The sequence below is a fragment of the Psammomys obesus genome, unplaced genomic scaffold (assembly GCF_907164565.1).
Source record: "Psammomys obesus unplaced genomic scaffold, mPsaObe1.curated_primary_1811, whole genome shotgun sequence".
Classification (NCBI taxonomy): Eukaryota; Metazoa; Chordata; class Mammalia; order Rodentia; family Muridae; genus Psammomys; species Psammomys obesus.
Genome location: NW_026596069.1, coordinates 12,514,571 through 12,538,914, shown reverse-complemented (window position 1 = coordinate 12,538,914; position 24,344 = coordinate 12,514,571). Strand labels below are relative to the sequence as shown.

Here is a 24,344-nt window from a genome sequence, read left to right as displayed (position 1 = left end):
CTCCTTTTTTAACCATTGTTATCACATATACTTTTTTTTTATTTTATTTTTTTCTTATACATTTTATTAACTCTGTACCCCAGCCGTGTCCCGATCCCTCATTCCCTCCCAGTCCCTCCCTCCCTCCCTCCTCTCCACCGTGCCCCTTGCCAAGTCCACTGATAGGGGGGACCTCCTCCCCATTCATCTGATCCTGTTTTATCAGGTATCTTCAGGACTGGCTGCAAAGCTCTCCTCTGTGGCCTAACAGGACTGCTCCTCCCTTGGGGGGTGGGGAGGCCAAAGAGCCAGTCATTGAGTTCCTGTTAGAAATAATCCTTGTTCCCCTCACTATGGGAAACCAATTGGTTACCGAGCTACCACAGGCTACATCTGAGCAGAGGTTCTAGGTTACATTCACATATACTTAAATTCAAATATGTATGTAAATACAACCTGAGTCCATTCAGTGCTGTGTGAATGCAAATGTCTCTATAGCTGACCACTAGGTGCTGGATAACTAGTCAGGGGACTCATGCACGGGTAAAGATGAAGGAAAATAGCCCTGCATAGTGGTTCACGCCTTTAATCACAGCAGGTAGGAAACAGAGGCAGGCGGATCTCTGTGGGTTTGAGGTCAGCATGGTGTATGTAAGAGAGTTCTAAGCCAGTCAGATCTATACAATGAGACCCTGTCTCAAAAACAAACAAAAGTACAGGATAAACATACTACAACACACATCCCTGAAAGAGATAAGTAACAAAGAGAACCCAAGAGAGGAAGATTAATTCCCACTCAGAACTGCAAAGAGAAGAGACAGCGGAAGTGGTCGTAGAGAGAGAACAGGGCAAGAGAGGGAGCATGTAGAAAAAGGAGGGTTGATATCAGACCTGGGGGGAACAGGGGCAGAAAGACAAAGGGCTTGCATAGAGAAGAGAATTCAATAAAAAAAAAAATGCATTTAAAAGCCAAATAGGATGGCATGCTTGGAAACCCAACTGTGGGGAGATGGGCGATGGAGACAGACTGAAATTTGAGTTTGCTAGCCAGGTAGACTGGCCTTCTATGTGAATTTCCAAGCCATTGAAAGACCATCTCAAACAAAAATTGGAAGGCACCTCTGACCACACACACACACACACACACACACACGCCCTCATATACACACCACACATATGGCCAGATGTGCATGCACACATGAAACTGTAGTTTCCAATAAATGGCTCTTTCATCTCTTCAGAATATTATTCAAGTTAAATCTTCTTCTTAAGGGTATTCCCAAAATACTCTATATACATACATGTATTTAAAAAATGTCAGCTACCTGATCACTGGTGCTCTGTACCCCTCCAAGTAATCATTCTGACACTTTACATTTCTGTAAAGTTTGCTTATTTTTTAAATAGATAAGAATAGTCATCAATAACAATTCCCGGCATGGGACAGTAATATGAAAGAATGGAAAACTCTAGATAGGTGAACTCAAGTGGGCAAAACCAGATGATGGGACAGATATGTTAAACTTACACTAAATTAATAAAAATGACATTATTGTGGCCCCAAACCACTCTCTCATACATTTATACATGTGACAAGGAGACACAGTATAACCTTATCTTGCCTATGAAATGCTTACTGTCTTTCTAGTTGTATGTATGACCTTTGGATCATATGCCCTGTGAATTCTTTTGCACCCACCTATTACCCAACATTTCCCTTGAGCTTAGATGTCTTTTTTTTTTTTTTTTTTTTCCTCCTACAGAGCTAAGAAATATTCCTACCTCTACTAATTCTCCATTAAAATCTGGGCAGGAAGAAAAAAACACAGCACATGACCATCAGTAACAAGTAGTTCCAATTTAGCTAAACTAGAAGTTCTTTAACTAGCATGGCTGCACTTAAATATATATATATATATATATAATAGTTCAGCATCTATCACTGAGTTTTTAGTAATCTGTTAAAGCAATGCTTTGAGTTTAAATAGTCTCTTCTGATATAATCCTTTGGTTAGGGCAGGGAGCAAGAGAGAAAGACTAAACCAAAGAGAAAACCTATCTACCAGCTTTTGAGTTTTTCACATAGTTACAGTTAAGTTGGACTACAACTAGAGAGGGTGTTAATATAGACAAAACCCTGGAGACAGTGTAGACAATATGAGCAATGCTTGTGTGTGGATTAGTATAAGCCGGGTAAGAAAGACTTACCAATAAGAAAGAAATTTATTATGCAGTTATAATATTGGGAAGAAAAAACAGTTTAGGGTGTAAAATAAAAGACAACTAAGTCATTGTTAATTAGATACAGTAAAGCAAGCTTAGGAATTAATAGAGAAAAAGAAATTTTCAAACAGCTTTCTTGTGATATCATTGGTGATAAACTATACTACTTACATTATGCAAGTAAAATTGTTGAGGTACTGTAGACATCCCAAGTCCTCTCTAGAATCGCTACGCTGAAAACACAAATCACCACAATGCCTCCTCAAGCTTCTTGGCAATGCCTCCCACTCTCCTGCTCCAGGCAAACACAGATCTGCTTGTTTGCTTGATTTTCCAAAATCTATGTACACAAAGCTATCTAGTGAACACTTTTTGTCTGGTTTCTTTTATTCAGTATAATCATTTTGTGATCTGGGCACATTCTTGTACATATCAAAACATGATTACTTTTATTACTTAAATAAGTTCTTGTTTTCCCATTTACCTGTTATTCTAAATCAGGTTGTTTATAGTGTGTGCCCATTCAAATAAAGCTGCTGTGGAAATCCATGTAAATGTTTTTAAGCTGATTTTTTTTCCTTTTGAGCAAATATCTAGAAGAATTTTTAATGATCTATGAGATAAAAGAGGTTTTATGGTATAAGAATCTAGGTTACGGTTCACAGCATGAACATTTAAGCATTCCCATGTCAAAGAAATGGCATGAGGGAGATTTTTAAAATGTGTAAGTAATAGCCAATAATGGTAAGAACTTTCCTGGAAAGGCATCTAGAAATGGACATATCGGTTAACCCCCAAGACGATCCTACAAGACAGAGGTCCCTGTTCCTTTCAAAGCCGGTCCACTGCCACAGGCTGAGCCACTGCTGTGCTGCCTCCCCATGCGAAGAAGGAGCACACAGCATGGAAAGATGACCACATCCTTTTGGGAAGGGTGGGAGTCTGTGGCCCTAATGTACATGTGCAAACTGAAAGAATTGCAGCCTTTGAAAAAAATATTGGTTTGGGGGCCCCCTGAAGAAATAATCTGAAATGAACACAAAGACTTAAGTACAAATAATCTTTTGATAGCATCACTCATAATGATAAAAATAGTAAAAGGAAATGTCTCACGTTAGGGAAATCTGTAAGTAAAGTCACTGCATAAAGGCTATGCAGCTACAAAAATGGGAGTTTACTGAGGATTATTTTACAATAATGGGATTTACTTAATTCCCCTTAGAAGAGTTTTATGATATTTTTAATTCATTTAAAATGTTTATAACCATTGACCCAACAATTCTACTTCTAGGAACTTCTACAAAGGAAATCGTTTTACCCCAAGTTCATAAACAGTGATCATGATGGCAGTAGTATTTAAAACATTAAAATTGTAGGAAAAACCAAATACCCAGCAATGGAGGAATGGTTAAATAAATTTTGATGTATCCACATGATGAAAAATTATTCAAAGAACCTTGTAAGAAAGTGTCTTGAGAGACAATTTGCTTTTTACAAACTAGCATGTGGCATGCAGCACTGTCACTGGAGAAGATGGGCAGGAAGGGGCAGAAGGAAACTGATGTTAGAAATGACTGTCTCCACACAGTGGGTTGTATGGCTGGTTCTCTTGCTGAGACAGAATCTCTGGTATGAGCAGAGTTGAATCAGCTACTTTTCCCGTTGCTGTGATGTGATGCCTGGCAGGAAGCCAACTTAAGGAAAAGGGGGTTTACTCGGGCTCACAGTTCCAGGGTGCAGCTGTCATGATGGGGAAGGTCTTAGTGGTTGGAGCTTAAGACAACTGGGCGAATTTCAGCTTCAGTCAGGAAACAGAAAACGATGAAGGTGCGTGCTCAAGCAAATTTCTCCTTTTTACTTTTATTTACTTTTTCTTTATTACAATTTATTCACTTTGTATGGCAGCTGTAGGCCCCTCCTTCATTCCCCCCAAATCCTGCCTTCCCTCCCTCTTCTCCTCCCATGCCCCTCCCCCAGAATCCAGGCTTAGGTGATGTTGCTGCCCACTTGAAGGGCGGCTCCTCCCACCTCAGTTATGCTAATCAAGATAACCCCTGAGAGGAGTGGCATGGATAACCTAGGTAATTCTAGATCCTTTCTGGTTGACAATCAACATTAAGCATCACAAGGGAGAAGAGGCTTGTTTTGGCTCACCGTTTAAGGAGACACAGTCCATTGTTCCACCCTTAATGGATGTTTACAGAAGAATGTATCTACTTTCTTTTCTTTCTTTCTTTCTTTTTTTTTTTTTTTGTCATTCTCTATCTATTTTTATTCCTTAACTCTTAGATATGTTAAGTAAGCCTTATTAAAAACCAAGATCTCCAGCTGGGATACAGAGTTAACAAAATGCAACTGACAAGAAAAAAATAAAATAAAATAAAATAAAATAAAATAAAATAAAATAAAATAAAATAAAATAAAATAAAATAAAATAAATCTCCTGAAGGAGAGATGCTTCATTGTTAAGAGGCTGTAGTGTTCCTACAGAGGGCTGCAGGGTTCAGATCCCAGCTCCCACATTGAGCAGCTCACAGGGGCCTGTCCGGGAGAGCCAGTGCCTTCCAGCCTCCCCTTTTTCTGTGGGCTTCTGTACTCTCATGCACATACTCCAACAGAAAAGAATTGTTTTTTTTTTTTTTCAGTTATTTTTTTTTAATTTAACCATACTCTTCTCCTATCAGTCACACTTCACCAACTCTGCATCCCAGCCATGTCCCACTCCCTCATTCCCTCCTAATCCCACCCTCTCTCCCCTCCACCGTGCCCCTTTCCAAGTCTACTGATGGGGGGGACCTCCTCCCCATGTATCTACTTTCAAATGAGGAAAATGAAAGTCAGGAAAGCGCCACTCACTTCTAACAGCCTGACATTATTGCACAGCCATGATTTTAAGCCAAGTGTCTGACCTCCTACAACTACTATATGTTCGGCCAAAGGAAAGATAGAGAGGGTATCTGTTTCTAGGACTGAGAAATATAAAGAAAGCATACACCAATTTTTAATCCCTTCCAAATGAAGCATCTAGGTGTCAGGTGGCTTCTTTCTCCCTGGAAAGCAATGTTTCGAGAAGGGCTAACAAAGCAAATGTCAGAGCATAACCCTTAGGGAAAATGCTCACTCCTTTCCATACATTAAAGTCAAAGGCTAGGCGATAACTCGGTAAAGTTCTTGTCACAAAGAACATGAGGACCTGAGTTTTATCCCCAGATCCCACAGGGATACAAACAAAAACAAACAAACAAACAAACAAACAAAAACAAAAAAAGATCATACCTGAAAGTGGTGCTGTTAGCTTGTAATCCCAGCAAGAGAATCAGACAAAAGCAAATCTCAGCCTAGCCTACTTGGGGCATTTCAGCTTAATGAGAGACCCTGTCTCTAAGGATAAGGTGAACAACCTCTGTATGAATGCACACACGTGGACGTACACGAGTATACACATGGGGCCGGGGTTGTTTCATACTCCGACGTTTTTAAAGAGATTGGACACAATCCATGCCTGGTCCCTAAGGAATATTTTTAAGAGCACACTAGATATTCTGAAAAACATAAAAAGAAACACATCCTAAAGTTAAGGCACAAAGGAAAGGGGGAAGGTGGGACATTCGAAATGGGAGAGGAATAAATGGCAAACCAGAAACAATAGTCTTTGTAGGTCTGGCAGCATCTCAACCACAGCAGGAAGCCTAAAAGAAGCCTGGAGTTATTTATACCTCCAGAGGGTTCATGTACCCAGTGATTAAGACTCCAGGACACACTAGATACATTTAGTGGGACCTTAAGACTTCAAGGTTTGTGCTTTCCTAACCTTTGTGTTTTCTGTCCTTGGTTCTGAATGAAAATGAAAAGCAAAACCCTCACCTTTTCACAGTTCTAAGGGGGTAATTCCAAAAATAAATAGAAGCATTTGCTTCCATCAGGACATGGCATCCCCTGTTTTTTTCCCAGAACCCACAGGATGCACACGTTGCTCTTGAAGTCTGTCCGCAGCACACCAAAAGCAAGGTCTGTGCTCGTGTCCCGCTGAGTGGCTGTGCTTGCCAGAGCTGCGTTTTGTAGATAATTCCCGTGGAACAACTGCTGGATGAGTAACTTGCAGTCAAAGCACTGGCAAGGCCTTGAGATTTATTTAGTACCATGTACTTCATTCAAAAGAAGCAAGATTCCGTATGTTGGGTGAGGTTATAAAAGTGCCTTGAACATTCAGCATGGAAGCAGAACACAGTTGCTGGGGGCTCTGTTGTAGGAACTGTAACACACTGTACTCTGGCCAAGCAGGAACTAAGTCGTTCAGAGCCAGGAAAGAAGAGATAACGAGAGAAAGAAGTGTTGCCTTGGGACTCTTTGTGCCTTCTTTTTTTAAAGAATGGTTTTCTTTTTAATGTCTTATTATTTTTAATTATGTGTCTATGTGTGGGTTTGTGCTCTTAAATGCAGTTTCCATGGGCTCCAGAGAGGGCATAGTATTCTCTGGAGCTGGAGTGACATACAGTTTTAAGCCAGGGATGTGGGTTCTGGTAACCAAACTCAGGTCTTCTGCAGAAAAAAAAGAAAAAAATTACAATATGCCCTTGACTGCTAAACCATTCCTTAGCCCTCCTGCCTTTGTCACAAAATCTGGTGAAACACAGCAAGTAAGAATATTGGCTAGGCATGGTGGCTCCTGCTTTTAATCCCAGCACTCAGTAAACAGAGGCAGTCAGGGAAGCAGAGGCAGGCATATCTCTTTGAGTTAGGGGCCAGCCTGATCTCTAAAGCAAGTCCAGGACAGTCAGGGCTATTCAAGGAAACCCTGGCTTCAAAAACCATATGTATGTATATGAATCCTTTAGGTTGGATTTGGGTTCAAGTATCTTTTTGAAGCTAGAACTGATTTAGATCCACATATCTACATTTGGAGATATGTCGTAGAACTAGAACTCTTTTATTGTTGTTTAAATTTTTATTTTTTTATGTTAATTACAGTTTATTCACTTTGTGTCCCAGCTGTAGCACCCACCCTCATTCCCTCCCGATCCCACCCTCCCTCCCTCATCTCCTCCCATGCCTGGTCTCTTAAGGACTAACACAAAGTTGAATTATCCCCACAATCCCTGGGTGCTCTCAGGATTACTGTCCTCTATAGTCCTTTTCTTCCTCTGGCCCTAATGTCTGTGCATGTTGAGGTCTCTTCTTCCACTTTATGGGACTCCAAGGTCTGCTCCTTGCAAAAACTCTACTCATGTCACTACATCCAGCAGCATCACTAAAGGTTGAAGGTCAGCAAGGATGAGAGGAAGAATCACAGTTTTCTTTATCACCTCACCAAAGTGTCTTCTCTGCTTTCATTCATTTGGCCTCAGTCTGGCTTGTTAGAGATACAAATGTTCTCCATCATACCCATGCCAAGAAACATTGTACTTGTTCCCAACATCTGTATTTCCAAATGTATTAAGATGCTAGCACACAAAGTGTCTCTCAGCTGCCTCTTTGGTAGAGAGTGGAGGTTGCACCTACAGAAAAAGAAGTCTCCTGTTATGCCTTTCAGAATACTCAGTTTACTGTCTTCTAAGACTCGTGTGAACTGCTAAAATTGCTAAATTTTATTGCTAAAATTTAATACTAGATAAACGATTCACAGAGCCACAGTCTATGATATATAGTGCATAAGTGATGGAGAGGATGATGTCGGCGATGGTAAATATGACAGTGGTAATGATGATGATGGTGAGTCTTATTGGATAAGCAGTGTCCGTAGTAACTGAACTTCTTTGAGTAACGTTTATAGCATTATTTTTGTAATCATTTTTAATGTCTGTCTTCTCCTCTGTGACTGTTAAGATCCCTGAGGGTAAAACTATTTCTGTCTTGTTTACCACTGTGTGCTACCAATGTGTCATCTTGAGCCTGGCCCACATATTTAACTCTTTGCCGCATTAGTGAACACATGAGTGAACAATTGGATGGCTATGAGTTACAGGGAATTTTTCCTCTCCTTCAAGTCGTAGCTTTACAGAAACAAACATCAGGGCAGCTGAGGTATGCGGAACACATTTTAGGTGCTATGGAAACCTTCTCAGTTCTATTAGCGTTTGAGAGCAACCAGCAGAAGCGATTTTGTTATTTACTCCTTACCTTAATATAATTTCTGTTCTTCCCATGACATTAGACTCCTCCGTACTAGGTTTATCAGCATCCTAAAAACTTTTACAAAAACAACAGAGCATTCGTCTGTCTCTCATAATGCAAACCTTGGCTTTTAGGTTTTCAAGGTACTCCAGAAAACCTACAATGGCCACAATTCATTGAAATGGTTGGGAATTTTCTCTACTGTTTTCCATAAGATGTGGTTTAGGTTTTAGCCACTCTCCTGAGTCACTTGTCCTTGTGTGTCAGATCTATTTTCTGAACAGGAAGATGTGCTCTGTGTAGTGATGAAGTTTGTGAATTAACTCAGAATAGAAAGTGCAATGCAGTCACTTATGTCCACCTGCTATAAAACCAAAGACACTGGGCTTGTGGTTACCCTCCCAGAGATGATGTGCCCTCTTTCCCTGCTGCAATGAGAATAGTGGGTTCACAGGAAACACACTTACAGCTGAGAGTGTGTGTGCATAGCAGGGTTCTGCCTGCCTTCCCTGGCCAGAACAACTCCTTCTGACTTAGGCTGAGGAATTCATCTGAACAGAAGATGTATGGCAGAAATAAAGGCTAGAAGGCTGGAGAAAGACTTTTTTTTTATCCCAAACAAAGACAATTCAATCACAACAAATGTTTTCCAAGTCTAATGTGTTATTAAATACAGAATGTCGTGTGTGTGTGTGTGTGTGTGTGTGTGTGTGTGTGTGTGTGTGTGTGTGTTGAAGACTCTATCCAGGGCCTTGTGCATGGTGGCAAACACCCTGAGCTTCAGCCTCAGTCCCTTTTGCATTTTTCACTTTGAAACAAAGGCTTACTAAGTTGTCCAAGCAGGATTCAACCTTGCTACCCTGCTGCCTCAGTCTCCCCAGTAGTGTGCAGTAGTGTGGATTATAGACCTGTGACACCAGCTCCTCCTTGAGTTTCAATTTCAAATAAACAATAAGTAATTTTAGTTCATATGGATACCAGTCAATATTTGGCCCATACTTAAACTTTAAAATATATTTGCTAAGTCTGGTCCTTTGTACACATGCTGAGCTTCTGGGGAGTTAAATGTTTACACCCTACACCAATAAAACCACAAAGGCATACAGTTGAAACATTCGTTACTGACTCTACCTACCTATCTACCTACCTACATACATACATACTTATCTACCTATCTATCTATCTATCTATCTATCTATCTTCTATCATCTATCTATTTGTTGTGCTAAGGGTAGAACTCAGGTCCTTGCATAGTTCTAGGTAAGCGCTTGACAATTGTCCCATACTAGCGTTCTTTCATTATGATTATTATTGTTCTTTCTAACTAGGATGATTCTTTGAAACTCACTGCATTACTTTCTTGTCTTGTTTCATGTGGCAACTCACTGTCATTCTGGTTGCCAACTAAAAGAAGCAGCGCTCCCTGGACCTCACTTTTAAGAGGGTCTATGCACAAGGTCAATAAAATATCTTCCCTGTTTGGCACTTCATTTTCCCTCAGGCAAGATCCTCATTTCACTCAACCGCAAACACATTATTCCCTGTGGCTTTGATCTCTTTGGAATTTACTTCTCATTTAAAAAGTGAAGTCATTGAGAAAATAGTGATCATCTCTAGAACTGGTTTGGCAGCACACTCCCAAAGGAGCTCTTACGAACACACACGCATGTGTACTGGGCTTTGCAGCTCTGTCTCCTGGTTGGCTTACACTGATTTCAAAACAAAACAAAACAAACAAACAAACAAACAAAAAAACCCTACTTTCCCTAATGCATGCATATGGACATGAACAACCTAATGCTCATTTCCATTGCTTGGAGACTAGTTTCTAATGAATTATACATAAGCCTTAATTAATATGAATAAATCCATCCAGGAAAACACTTTAGAAATGTCTTTTCTGTTGATATTATTGTAATTGTCACACAACCAGGGAACTTAATGATTTTCTGTAACAGTTGGATCATGAGCTTAATATAGATCTGGAGGAAGCATGGCCAATGACTCTTACAGACAGAACTGAATTTCAGGTCCTAGAACACTAGAGTAGATACAGAAAAACAATCTACAACATGAAAGGGAGAACTTCAGTATTCTGAAGTTTCAGACAATATTTTCATGCTTGAGATACATTTTTTTTTAAATCATGCCTCCATAATAGGGATGAAACTGTAAACTGTCAGAATATATTCTTTTTTGCTTGATTTCAAAATATATTACTACGTTTTTGTGCTACACAGTGTAAATCCACAGGCCATTCAAATTTGATTTAACAATTAATGATAGGAAATTAATGATAGGCTTTTGAACAGTTGAAGAGTTAGCTGGACATGGCAGTGCACACTTGCAATTAGGAGGCAGAGGAAAAAGGATTGTTAAGAGTTCATGGCAAGCATAGGGTACGTGGTTAGTTGCATAAGGTCTGTAGCAAGACCTTGTCTCAAAAACGAATCAATAAAGGCTGGAGAGATGGCTTGGTGGTTAAGAGCACCAACTGCTCTTCCAGAGGACCAGGGTTCAATTCCCAGCACCCACATGGCAGCTCACAACTGTCAAGAATGCCAAGATCTTACACTCTCACAGAGACATACATGAAGGCAAAACACCAATGCACATTAAATATATATATATGAAAATATATATATTATATATGTTCTTATATATATAAGAAAAGAACAAATCAATAAATAAGAATTAAAATTACCTACTAATAGAAATGACAAAACCTGAGGAAGAACTCCATTGTGTTCCTCATGCAATTTTATCTTCCTGCTTTGCTTTATAGACAGCCTCAATTTTGTCAGAAAAGCATAAAATGCCACAAGGACAAAAGGACACATGGGGCTTAATAGGAAAAGAGACCAGGTTGAAGTCCACAGGCAGGAACCCGGAGTGATAGAGGAGAGTCATAAAAACACACTTTGTTAAAAATGTCATCACACTATCTAACAGTTCATATGCTGATTTATATGGAAAAGTATTAATCTCTATAGTATAGGTTTATTTACTTCACAAAATGTATTTGTTATTTTCATTTAAATTAAAAATATTACATTCAATTAAACAAAGACCCTAAAAGGTCCTTAATTTAACCTTCTGTCAGTTACAGAGAAACTACTCTCATTCAAAACTTGGAATGTAGACTGGGAAGTAAAAAAGTAATTTTTTTTTTCATTTCTAAGCAGCCCTGTAGTGTAATTATTGATATTCAATGGACATTTGGACTCTTTGAGGTTCTTCACAGTTATCCAAAATGGACTACTTTGGCTTAAACAGAACTTTAGATCCTCATTGTTTGTAATTAAAAAAAAAAAAATGTTCTCGCCAAGGAAAAGGCTACACAACTTGTTCTATAGAAACGGAGTCTAATTGTCTGAGTGATGGCTGTTATATAGGTTCACACCCACAAACAACAGAGCTAAGTTTTTTTAATGTTATATGTTGGCAAAGTTACTTAACTTTGTTAAAGTGGAAATTTTAATTACTTATTCTAAAAGAGTCTTTCGTCATCTCATTTTCTCATCTCTTCAAAATAAGAAGAAGCTAAAAGGACAATAGAGAGAAGCTTTCTCATTTTCTTCTTAAGTATTAATTTGGCATCAGCTGTGTTCCCTGTGCAATTTTCTTCTCTTTTACACTGAGTACCTCCAACCAAGAGCTACTTAGAGATGGGAGCCTTCCCAGTCCCCACCTGAGTCCCCATGGCTTGCCTTATCTCAAGGCTTGAGTCTCTCCCCTTCTGGACTCACTCCCAGATTAATATCCCTCAGTTCCTGCTCCCACTGACTGCTGCACACAGAAATCTCTTCCTGTTTCTTCTGGCCTTTTTCTACGACGCGTCAGCCACTCTGCCAGCCTGAGGTCACTGTGGTGTTCTAACAGGCGTGCATTCCAGGTGTTCGTGATACTGCGACACTGACAGTTCTCTGAGTGATAGGAGATAAAATAAAATAAATACAACCACTCATGTGGCCATCGCAATAACACTTATAGGAAGACATGATAGCATTGCAGAGGTACAAGTGGGCAGTGAGCGCATATGAGAGAAGTAGGAGCTGAGAGGCTAATTTGAACTGGAATCTGGAACTTAATATTCCAGGCAAATGAATCAGCAGAAGGGAGGTCCCTGAGGCATGTGTGACCACAGTACAGTTGGTGAGCAGAGACCCTGGCTAATTATAAACCTAGAAGGCAGGTGGCTCAGGACCGCAGAGTAGCTCTAAGGATCTGGGACGTAATATCAAAGGCAGTAGGCGATCCATCCTGCTTACGGTTGTTGTTCTCTGTGAAGCATCTTAACCGACCACAGAGGCCTTTCAGACACAACAGGCAGAGCAGCTAGATTAGATCACGTAGTATAAGCTGCAATCAGAAGCAACGTGTCTTAACAAAGAACTTACAGCACAGTCCGGCTAGAGAGAAGTCCCCAGGGCATCAGAAATGGAATCACACAGCAGGGTTAGCACGCTAAGGGAAAAGATGTCCACGTTGGGTTTTCACAGTTCAGAAGGTAGAATTCACCAAGTGCAGCGGGCTGGTGTGGACATCTTTCCAAAGTTGAGCTACAGTCTCCACCCCTTAATTCCTGTCTTCGTTCTTTCCCTCTTATTATGTCTGGGTCTTTGTACATTCTCCTTCCCCTGCTGTGCTGGTAGGGGGCTCTCTCCCCTCTGTTTTCTTACGACCTTGGTCTGTTAGAAAAAAAGAGTGAGAGATGCCATCTCCTGTTCTCTAACTCTCTAGACCTAGACTTTTGTGTAATATTGAGAGCCCTGTAATAAATTTGTTTCTGAGAACTACCAAAGGGTGGGTGGTGAACGCTTTCTGCCTAGAGAATTTTTTCAGGATTGTCTTGCAAATAATTCACGATAGTTCATGAAGAAAATGTTGTCTCTGTATATTTTAATGTATTAAGCTATATTGATTTATAATGTAATATATTTATCATGTATAATCATAGTACAAATTATAAATAGTATAAATTATGTCAATATATATAGATAGTACGTAGTATAAATTATATCAAAATGTAGAGATAAAAAGAAAACCATATAATTAGATTAAAATTTTTAAAGAAGAAAACACTACATTTGGTTTTAAGCAGTTGTATAACATATATATATGTACATATGTTTCATATTAAATCACTTTCTCATACTCAGTGACATATTTAAAACAAAAAGTGACTGTATTTTTCTGTGTTCTCATACTTCTCTATATTATTACAAAGTCTTCCTTCACACCCTTTCATAAAATATTGCCATAAACCAAAGGTCTCATTTGCTTGAGCCTTTTTAAGCCCATGCATAGGCCCTTGCTAAACAGTTGCACAATTTTGAAATATTTTTCTACCAGATGAAACCCTATAGCAGGGGCTGTCTTGCTTGAAAGGGTATTGTGGACCCTGGTGATCACTTGTCAATTCCAGGAGTCTCATGCCAGCAGCCCTGTTCCTGAAACCCCATATCAGCTTCCTACTCAGCATTCTAGGAAGTATTCATAAGAGAGGCTGGCTCTATGGAACATAGCTCTATATTGAAGCAGGAAAAGCCGCCTCTGCCCAGGAGCCACGAGCTCGGGTCCTGGTGTTAGCTTCACTATTTGCCCAGGCAGCTCTGCTTTTTGCTACAGACTCTGGAGTTTCTTTGACCTTGGCAGACAAGATTCAAAGTTGAGAAAGGTAAGGTAGACCCATTACTAATGTGGATGGCTTGCTAAGGAGTCTCTTGGAGGGGCTCCTGTTTGGCCATCATTCCTGTTTGTTCCCAAACGTGATGCAGGTACTGAGATTTACTGTAATGACCTGACATTATGCATCCACAAGACTCAATTCATATTCCAAGCCTAATGTCGTGACAGCTCACAGCTGGAAGGGGACAACTTTGAAACCGATTTCTAGATGATCGGACCTCAAAAGATACTATACTTCACACATAGGAACCTTCTCAGGTCCCAGAATCACTTTCACTGGCCTTTCAGAGGCTGTAAATACCAGATTTAGTCATCTTTTCTCTCTGTGATTAATTCTTTCTGGGCATTGGTTTGGACTCACTCAGGTTTTGAAGTCACTAGGTGCAACTGAATTCATCTATGCATTGACTAAGAGTGAGTGGTGGCCAGCGTCTGTGTGCCCAGCACCTCCAGGAAATGGCTTAAACAAGTACCGTTACAGAAAAGGCTTTGTTTAAAAAAAAATAACAATAATGTCTTCAGTCTAGGACACAGCCTCCTCCTTACCAGCCTGTGTTGTGGTAACACAGGTCCGGGAACACTTGTTCCCCTGCATTCACAATTCTGAAACAAAGAGAATCTGGGATTTAGTATTCAGAATCCCAGAGGGTGCGTGCACGAACGCATCACCAGTGTGATTTTTTAACTCTCCAAAGCGTACTCAGGGTGCTTTTAGGGGTGGTTGGTTATAAATTGCTTTGTGTTTTGTCCAGAGGTGTACCTGTGATTAAGGCATAGTCATCAAAAATCAGAGAATGTGTGTGTGTGGGGGGGGGTGTATCTCTATGTAACTTTATGTGTGTGTATCTGTATGTCTGTGAGTCCTGTGTTTCTCTGTGCACATCTGTGTGTCTGTGACTATCTGTATGTGTGCATATCTGTGTATCAGACGACATATGCCCTGGCTGATTTTAATCAAGGAGCACCTAAGATTGGAAGAGGCTTACGTCAATGATGACTTTGACCATGATGCTCTGGGGTGAATTACAATGGAGAATAGTTGGTAATAGTGAACCTTGTACAACCTATTCAAGTGTCTTCAAGAATACGCAACTCTGACCTTGTGTTTTATGCTGGCTTTGGTTTATACTATAGTTAATAATGTCTGCAGGTCAGACTGGACTAAGTTCAAATTTCAGTACTTTAGCATCGGTCTGACTTCTTTTCCCCATCTGCAAAACAAAGACGCTTCTACCGCATGACCTGAGAATTGAATAAGATGATAACCGTTACGGATTGGCATGTAACATGGGAAGGTGGCCCAGCAGGGTGGCCCGTTTAGTGTGCTGCCTCTGGAGAGACTCCGAAAGTGTACACCCCTCCTCTGAGGCTCCCAGGAGTATAAGCCTGAGAATGCTTTGCTTCTCGCGACTTCGGTGACTTAACTAGAAGCCGCTACTGTCTTACAGATTTGTAGATTCAGAAACTGGAAGTGAGTCACAGCATACAAGACCAGGGTCCCAGCGGGGCTGCCACGAAGCCATCTCTATTCTTGGGTTTAAAGGTCCTTCTCCAAGCTGCAAAGACTGCCTGCTTTTCTGGGCTGCCATAATCACTCTCCACCCATGAATTAATTAAAAGATAATGTCCCTGCCTCAACCCCTTTAAAATCTTATTACATTCGTTCTAGTGTGTGTTTACATTTGTGAGTGTGTGTGTATGCACAGGAGCACAAGCAAGGCACATTCATAATCAGGGCACAAGTTGTGAGGGCTAATTCTCTTCTTACACTATGTGGAACCCAGGTCTAGTACTCAGGTCATCAGGCTTGATGACAAGCCTCCTTACCAATTGAGCCGTCTCACTGGCACTCAGTTTCTTTAAATTAATTAAATCCGTTAAGTCATTTCTGCCATACGAAATACCATAGTCACAAATTTGGGGAGTTAAGACGTAAGTGCCTCTGGGGCTGAGGGGCTCTGTTCCATCTGCCTCATCAGCCGTCACCTTCTGAGCTGTAGAACATGGTGACAGCCAGAGAGGAGCAGAGCAGTTGCAAGCAGAGTCTGCTCTTTCGGAGGACTGGAGTTGCGTTTGCAGCACTTTCGTGAGGTACCTACAACTCTAGCTCCAAAGTCTCTGACTCCTTCCGAACTCATGCAGAGACACACACTCGTACTCATAATTTCAGCTTTTAATTACTCACAAAACATGGTGATGAAAAGTGAACTGTCTCACAGTTCAGATAAGAAATCAATAAAATAATTTGTTAAGCTACTGGTTTTGAGCCTAGACACACAGAGGAGCCATTTAAATGTCATCATTATTATCACACTAGGTCCAGAAACCCTGAGGGAACTGTCCTGCTCCATAACTCACAGCCCCTGCTTCACCAGGATGACCCAGGGGGCCTGAACACCCCAAACTGAAGAGAAGACCATATTCCCAGCAGCTATTCCGCAGCTCTCAGATTCTTGGCAGTCACCAACTCGGAGCCATGGCTCTCTCAGTGAACCGATTTTTTTTTAAGTGCTCCCTCAATTTCAGATTGAATTGTCCTCAGTGGAAGGGCTCTAACTGAAGGCCTTGTAACTCACAGGAATAGATCCAGAGGCAAAAATAAAGGGCTGTTTCTGTTTCTTCTCTTCCCCTTCTCTGCTGCTGGCAGGACACTCAACCCCCATCTAGAAGAAAGGACCACGGTGTGCAAAATGCCCCTGTTTATTGCTGCAGATCTTGTGGGTGACTCTTGGCTCCACATACCCTCGGCCTGGTTCTGCTCTGGGTGACCTATTTAATTTTGGCATCTAAATTTATTAACCCTCTAAGCCTAGCAATAGTTTCACTGTGTTGAAATCATTAGTGTCCCCCTAAGACCTCTGCTGTCTTCTAAGTCGTCCATGTTATATCAGACTTGGATATTTACCATGGGCGAAATTTAAATAGACAAAAGAAAAGTAGCTTAACATTAATTAGTATGATACCTTACTGCATTAAACTATCCCGTATTTGGTTGATGAAGTAAGATAAATTGAAATTTTGATAGACCCAGAAGGGTGCCTCAGGCCTGTAAACGCCAGCATTTCAAGATCTGGGGAGGATGAATGCCATGAGGCCCAGAAGAGCCTGGGAGAAAGAGTAAGACTGTCTCAAACCAAACAAACAAAAATATTGTGAAGTGTATGTTTGCTTGTGTCCTAAATTTAAATGTGTTCTAAACTGTTTAAATGTGTCTGTGAATCTGTATGTGTCTGTGTGTGTGTCTATGTGTGTCTTGTGCATGTCTGTATGTCTGTCTGTATGTGTTTGTGTCTGTGTCTGTGTGCATGTGTGTCTGTGTATCTGTGTATGTATATATCTGTGTGTCTGTCTATCTGTCTGTCCATGTGTCTGTGTGTCTTGGTGGGAGTGGGAGATGCACACAACAACTTCCTTCCACAGTTGTATGAGTTCTGGGAATGAAATCAGGTTACCAGTCTTGCCTAGCAAGCACCATACGGGCTGAGCCATTTCCTAACACCTCAAATGTGTGTTTATTAAAAAACAAAATAGGTTTCCACTGTGCCGGTGTGTGCCTTTCATCCTAGCACTTAGAAGGGAGAGGCAAGTGGATCTCTGTGAGCTCCAGGCCAGCTTGGACTACGTAGTGAGTTCCAGGGCAGACATAACTACTGTCTCAAAAAGCAGATAACATTGATCATCTGGTAGATAAAGGTGCTTGCCAAACCTGGGACGCCATGGTAGAAGGAGAAAGTTGTCCTCTGACTTACACATACACACACACACACACACACACACACACACACACACCCTCCATATCCCTTTCCCTTTCTCTTTCTCCACCCCCTCTTTGCTCATGCACATGTACACACACTAAATAGATAAAATACAATTCTAACAACCACCTCCTTCTACACTGCAGGATTTGTAAAACTTTCGCTTTGAAGGTAACTGTTCTGACCCAAGTAGATTTCTAGAAACATGTAGCTGGATCACTGGGCAAAAAGGAAGAGGATTTACAATACCAAACAAAAACAGAAGGCACATCTTCTATCGTTAATACTCTTCTTTTCCCTGAGCAGAAGCCCATGTCCTTCCTTCGTTATTGGTTCTGACCTGTCAGTGCACCTGTCAGTGATGAGCTAAATGACACCTTCCCTGCCGGTCTTCTGCCTCATCTTCCATTTTCCTGCCATTACTCTTCCCTCACAGCCAGCCCTATGTGCAGCCTCTGAGGGCACCCATACACACCCTGCCTCCCTGGAAAGCACACAAGAGCATCCTCTCTCCCTCCTTCCAATGACTCAAAACCACCACCTGCTCCCTGCACATGCTTGGACCAGGAATGAAGAAGGAAGCAGCTAAATTAGTTACACGGTGAACTTCCTCACTTTCCCAAAGAAACTTGTGCTTTATTGAGCACCAGGTACATTTCCTGTGATGAAAATTTAAGATACATCTTAAGGACACATACCAAATGCAGCCATTTTCTACTTCTGCAACGTGATCCCCAAACAAGTGGCAACTCCCCTCTCTCTTTGTGCATCCAAGGCCCCATGTGGACACTCAGCTCTGAGAAGTGCCAACAGGCTTCTCCATGGGACTGTAGGACTCACAGGTCCCAACACCCTGCCAGGCTCCTCTTGCTCCTTTTCTTCCCACTCTGCTTGCCTGACCTTTCTCAACATGAAAATTGTTAAGTTTGGGGAGGATTTGGCTCCTACTTCCCAACAGGTATACGTGCGTGCACACACACACGTAAACACACACACAGGAGTGGGGATGGATGAGGGAAGGAAGGAAGAGAATTAAAGTAAATGTAAATAAAAATAAATAAAATAACAAGCAGAAAGAAAAGAAAGGTTGGCATAGAAAGTGAGATTAAAATGCAGAGAACTGGAAGAAGATGAAGAGGGAGAGATGTGGAGAGCCACGGCCTGTGCTCACGGATCTCTTTTCTTAGCTAAAATGCGTTGTACACGAGCTGCCAACACTATGCTGTCCACCCACCTCTGGCGATCACCAGAACATTTTTAGGTTTTACTTCAGCTCATTTCAGTGTGTGCTGTAGGCAATGCCCCTGCATGACTAGCTTTGAGAAAACCGAGGCATCTCCCTGGGCCTTACTTCATAAAATTCCGTTTTCAATTGTATGAATTCATACAAAATTCCTATTGAATTCTTAAGAAACTTGATATGGCTGTACTCTGACATATAATTTTTAAACTTTAAATTGTCCTTGAGGACAACTGTTAACTCTGTCTAAACCATAGTTTCACATTTGTGAAATGGGTCTAGTAAAACTAGTAAAACCACCAGACTTGGTATCACTACTGTATATAGTGAGCCGATACACAGTGATAGATAGTGAGCTGTTTTTATGAAGTGACAGTTGCTTTAAATAACATTGTAACCGCTACCATTGTTATTTCTCCTCTCAGAAGTCTGAGGTTAGTGTCCTGCCTGGGGAAATGTATACTTCCTTGCCTTCTCTCCTTGCTATTTCTCATACTCAGCACAGCTCCGCCTCAATAAAAGAGCAGAACAGGGACTGGGAGCCCACCTACGTCAGTACGGTGCCAAGCATGCGTAAAGCCCTGTTTGAATCCCCTGAACCACACAGACCAAACACACTGATACATGCCTGTCATCCTTAGGAGTAGACGAGAGGATCAAAACCCAAGGTCATCCTCAGCTATTCAGGGAGGCTGAGGTCAGCCTGGGCTACAAGAGCCTCTGTCTCAAACAGAAAAAGAGCAAAACATGCAAAGGCCACAGGCTTTCCTGGGTCGCATGGCAGATGTAGCTCTGTCTTGCTCTTTTATTTCACTCACTTTTTACTCCCAGAAGTCCAGGTGACAATTATCCCAGAGAAGACGTGCGTTTATATGTAGTTTTTTTTTCTCCAGCATATTAGACTTGATCAAGGGAAGACATTTTTTTCTACTACTCTTTCTATCATTTTCTAACTAAAAAAACAAATTCTGTGAATACCAAGGGTCATGTTAATGTCATAAATCATTTTGTATTTCCCATATAATCATTGTTTGACATATGAATATTAGGCTTGTACATCCATGGACTCCAACCCCTATGACATGAGAATCCCCTTAGTATTTTCTGCATGAGTGTTGGACCATCTTGGCTCCCTCAGCCCCATCTCGCATAGGCAGATGCTCTGCCATTAGCTCAGTAGAGTGGGCTGCAATATTTCATTGCTGGTTGTCACTCACATAAAATAAGAAGTTCCTTTACTCCTCATCAAATCCTGGCTTCCTCACCCTAAAGCAGTCCGTGCAAAGACCTGCTTTATTTGACTATGGACATGAGCATTTTGGTGAGGTGAGATTTTGTACCTTTTATCATTTCTTCAAAGAGACTAAGTCTTAAGAGAAATTAAAGACAAGGTTGTGTCACATTGCCAGCTAAACCCCTCAGCTCTGTTGTAACCCCTTTGCCAGGAAGTTAAATGTGGCCTATTCATTTGCAAAAATAGAATTACAATTCCTAAAGCTTTTCAGGATATTTTACTTCTGGATTATATGTAAATGTAATGAATTCCCATTATAGTGAGATAAAAGGAGTTTGAACATTCAATTGCAATATTCAAAATTGACTTATTGCTAGACTAATGAAAAGTAATCTGATTTTATTGATTAGAACTTTGACTTGTTTATTTTCCTTCATTAGATATTTAGGAAAATATCTAAATAATATTTTAAATAATATCTAAGTGTGTTTACAAGTGGTGATATTGAACACAAAGTTGAGAAAGTACCAGGTACTTTAAAGGTTGACATTTCCTGGTTCCTGCACAGAAGGTCCCCCTGAGGGGGGAGCAGCCTTATTAGGCCACAGAGGAAGACAATCCAAACACTCCTAATGAGACCTGATAGACTAAGATCACAGGGAAGGGAAGGAGGACCTCCCCTATCAGTGGACTGGGGGAGGGGCACAGGAGGGGAAGAGGGAGGGAGGGAGGGTTGAATTGGGAGGGGAGAAGGGAAGGGACTACAAGGGGGATACAAAGTGAATAAACTGTAATTAATAAAAATATAACTAATTTTAAAATAAATAAATAAAGTTAGATAAATAAATAAATAAATAAATAAATAAATAAATAGATAAATAAATAAATAAACAGCCATGCTGTGGATATGGCTCAAAGGTTGTAAGCTACCATCTGAAGACCACTAGGTCCAGCTCCCTGTACTGATATTTTTTTAAGGTGAAAGCTGAGAGCAGAGTCTGCCTACAGGTCTGTCATCCCAATCCTCAAAAGACAAAGATGGGAGAGCAACAAGCTTGAGGTTAGCCTGAGCTACAAGCCAAGGACCTGGCTCTAAAATATATAAAAACATAAATGTTTCAAAGTGCTTAGCAGCCCCACAAGAAGGACAAGAAAATCTCCATCATTTGGTTCATCTATCAGGACAAAATAGGTCAATTACTATGGCATCTTCACCCATGACAAAACATAGACACAGTCAACAAGCATTGTCCAAGGTACATGCCACCTGGCAAGGATCTAAGGTCCCAGTGCTTGACTTGGGGCAGCAGGTCAGGGGACTTCTTCCACACACTTGTGTCCCCTTAAGGAGCCTTGAATTCCCTTCCGGTTCACCTCACTCATGTCTCAGAGACATTCTGGAAACTGAACTTCACATGCAGGAGTCTGAGTTTTATCATTTGTCTAAAAGCTTCCTTTTGACCTGTGCCAATTTGTACCCAATTTTACTCTGCTGCGTGTGCAAGTAAGGGAACAGGCATCCTCTCTTGCCAAATAAAATTAGATGAAGCCAAACGGAAGCTCTCCTGAAACATCTTGTACACCCTTAGTACAGAAGGTTCCTTCCTGACTCAAAGGGAAGATGAATAGCAGTTCTTCCTAGAATACAAATGGCCTTCTTGCTTTTAAATTGGATACTTTTCTATTTGTAAAACATGCCTTCTTATGTACCTTTGTTAATATATGTGTATGTTTATGGATAGTTATGTTCCTCAGAGGAATTAATTACCTTCTCCATTGGCTAAAGCTACATTTTACAAGCTCTTATTACAAATAAACAAAAACAAATTGAAAAACAACCTACATATAGAGATAAGTTCATAGTCAAATTCAACTAGCATCATATTTCCAGTTCAGCCTGTTACCAGGGGTTTTTTTTTTAGTTTTAATTTACTTATTTTTTTATAAATTACAGTTTATTCACTTTGTATCCCAGCTGTAACCCCCTCCCTCTTCCCTTCTCAATCCTACCTTGTCTCCCTCATCCCCCCCCCACCCTTCCCCAAGTCCACTGATAGGGGAGGTCCTCCTCCCCTTCCCTCTGACCCTAGCCTATCAGCTCTCATCAGGACTGGCTGCATTATCTTCCTTTGTGGCCTAGTAAGGCTAACCCTCCCCTCACGGGGAGGTGATCAAAGAGCCAGCCACTGAGTTCATGTCAGAGACAGCTCCTGTTCCCATTACTAAGGTACCCACTTGGAGACTGAGCTTCCATGGGCTACATCTGTGCAGAGGTTCTAGATTATCTTCCTTACACCCATCAGAATGGCAAAGATCAAAAACTCAAGTTACAACACATGTTGGAGAGGATGTGGAGAAAGGGGAACCCTCCTCCATTGCTTCTGGGCATGTAAATTTGTACAACCACTTTGGAAATCAATCTGGCACTTTCTCAGACAATTAAGAACAGTTCTTCCTCAAGATCCAGCTATACCACTTCTAGGCATATATCCAAAAGATGCTTAAGTACACAACAAGGACATTTGCTCAACCGTATTTGTAGCAGGTTTATTTGTAATTGCCAAAATCTGGAAACAACCCAGACATCCCTCAACTGAGGAATGGATACAGAAATTGTGATACATTTACACTATGGAATACTACTCAGCAATTAAAAACAAGCAAATCATGACATTTGCAAGCAAATGGTGGAAACTAGAAAAGATCATCCTGACAGAGGTATCCCAGAAGCAGAAAGATACTCATGGTATATACTCACTTATAAGTGTATATTAGACATATAATATAGGATAACCACACTAAAATCTGTACACCTAAAGAAACTAAGCAAGAAGGAGGACCCTGGGTAAGATGATCAATCCTCACTCAGAAAGGCAAATGGGGTGGACATCAGAAGACAGAGAAAATGGGGAACAGGACAGGAGCCTATCACAGAGGGCCTCTGAAAGACTCTACCCAGCAGAGTATCAAAGCAGGTGCTAAGACTCATAGACAAACTTTGGGCAGAGTACAAGGAATCTTATGAAAGAAGGGGGAGATAGAAAGACCTGGAGGGGACAGGAGCTCCATAAGGAGAACAACAGAGCCAAAAACAATCTGGTCCCAGGGGTCTTTTCTGAGACTGTTACCAGGGTTTTTAAGGTGAGAACTCAGGCTTCAGCACCCCCAGCAGGATAAGCTCAATCACTGTCCCCAACTGGCCAATTAGCAGACTAGTAATAGAGAAGATCAGAGACGTATTTGGTATGGCTACATTGGGAAGAGGTTCAAAGGACTCCACGCCTATGTTTTACTGAAATGAGGTTTAGGTTAAAAGCAAAAGCAAAATAATAATAATAGCAGCAACAACTACAGAGCCCGGTCAAGGCATGATCCCACCCAGCCTTGACCCATCATTGTCTCAGTCTTTGTCTGTATTACAGTGTGGTCCAATGAACTGCTAAATCATTATCTGTCATTGGCCGAGGGTACATCCCTGGTCTTATGAATATTTACCCTTGTATGGGTGTGTGGGCTCTGCAACATGAAGCCTTACTTTTTTTGAAATTCAAGGTGACTCGAGTAGACCTCAAGGAGAGGGGCTCATCTCTGTGTTTTTTGCTAAGCACAAAGAATAAGAACAATAGCATGTGGCTCTCGTCCTGTTTCTAGAATCTTGTGGGTCCAAGTGACGCATAGATGCTTTTTAGAAAATGCGGGTTCTAAATGTCTGTTTCAAACTATAGCTGTGTATCCAAGCCATCTGGGGTACATCTGAAAGTCCCAGGTGTTCACTGCAACTCTGCATTCAGCAGACAAAGGATTGGTTCTCTAGTAAGGCCTCTGGACATGGCTGATTGACAGCAGAGCCAAGAAGTGCTACACAAGATACTTCAGATAGAAGAAATTGCTGGGAACCCACCTGGCTGGTCATTACACTAAAGGGTTCTATCTTCCCCTTCTAAGTAGGTAGGTAAGTAGGTAGACACACAGGTAAATTATACATGGGTATAGATAATAAACAAAAGATGATAGAAAAATAGATAACAGAATACAGACAAATAGATAATTGATGAATGATAGATGATAGATAGATAGATAGATAGATAGATAGATAGATAGATAGATAGAT

General features: G+C 41.0%; 1 protein-coding gene across 4 annotated transcripts in view; it reads left to right on the top strand.

The window, feature by feature from the left end:
• Positions 1-24,344, top strand: part of Dtna (dystrobrevin alpha) — a 349,673-nt gene that overhangs the window by 202,561 nt on the left and 122,768 nt on the right. Inside the window, exon 1 of one of the 4 annotated variants that reach the window (XM_055625821.1) lies at positions 6,193-6,210. The exons of the other annotated variants lie outside the window; for them this stretch is intronic. The gene's annotated coding sequence lies outside the window, so the exon portion shown is untranslated. Of the gene's footprint in view, positions 1-6,192; positions 6,211-24,344 lie in introns of those variants that run through there. 4 annotated transcript variants of the gene reach the window in all.